This window comes from Echinops telfairi, unplaced genomic scaffold (assembly GCF_000313985.2).
Source record: "Echinops telfairi isolate 266 unplaced genomic scaffold, ASM31398v2 ScPeMD7_23;HRSCAF=83, whole genome shotgun sequence".
Classification (NCBI taxonomy): domain Eukaryota; kingdom Metazoa; phylum Chordata; class Mammalia; order Afrosoricida; family Tenrecidae; genus Echinops; species Echinops telfairi.
This window is the reverse complement of record NW_022103920.1, coordinates 8,876,913-8,878,173: the sequence shown is the minus strand read 5'-3', so window position 1 is coordinate 8,878,173 and position 1,261 is coordinate 8,876,913.

Below are 1,261 nucleotides of genomic sequence, written 5' to 3'. Positions count from 1 at the left end.
TCCCTGTTTTGCCACTCACACCACTGGTCCTGTAAGGCTCATCTTTGTAAATTTTTCAAGAGATCTCTCAGGGAGCAGTGAGCTGGGGAAGCCCTGGTGGAACAACAAGTAACTCTGGGAACTGATTGTGGGGCTTCAAGTCCAAGGGTGACCACCCTGTGGCTCAGTGACCTTATGCAAGCTCCCTCTTAGTGTCCTCAGCCGTGAATGTGACTGCAAGTGGCCCAGGTGGCTGCCCAGATGAAGGGGAACCATGCATGCAGAGGGTGTAAGCTGATGCCAAGCACACCTTGCACACTCACCAGCAGGAGTTGTGCTCAACAGTGCTGGGCAAATGCTGATGACAGTGGCTCCAGTTTAAAAGTCTAAGCACACAGTCTTCGAAGGGAGATGTATGAAAGAGTTATTCTTGGGGTTTTTTGGCAGTGGGAGGAGCAGGTCCCTCAACTCTCCAACTAATTAGTGTTCACATCGTTGTATTATGCTGCCTTTCTTAATACTAATTACTCTATGGCAGTCTGGTGTGTGCACAGCTAATGAGCCTCAGACACGGAATGCACTAAGGGAGATGAAGGCAGATGCACAGAGTGAAAGGAGCCCGACAGATATTTACAGCTGCTGCTTCTCCCAGCTGCCCTGGCCCTGCATCTCTAATGAGAACGGGAGTGGGATGCCCGGATGACACCTGTTCCAGGTGACTCTGTTGTGCTTGGACAGGGATGCTTCTGTACATTACTGAAGGCAGCATATAAATTGTTATGTCCTTGTGGGATAGACTAGGACATTCATTCATTCATCCATTCATCCATCTATCCACCCATCTATCCATCCATCCATCCACCTACCCATCCATGCATCCATCCACCCATTCATTCATTCATTCATTCATATCCAAGGGGCTCATAAAACTGTTATCGCAATCCATACACACATCAATTGTGTAAAGCGCATTTGTACATCATTCTCAAAACGCTTTCTCTCCACTTAAACCCCCGACATTAGGTCCTCATTTTTCCCCTCCCTCCCCACTGCCCCCTCCTGCATGCGCCCTTGATAGTTTATAAATGGGTAGTTTGTCATATCTTGCCCTGTCCGACGTCTTCCTTCACCCACTTTTCGGTTGTCTGTCCCCCAGGGAGGAGGTCACATATAGTTCCTTGTAATCGGTTCCCTCTTTCTCACATTTCTTATCACAATCCATACATGCCTTCAGGGTATAAAACACATTTGCACATATGCCACCATCATCAGACCTTCTGGT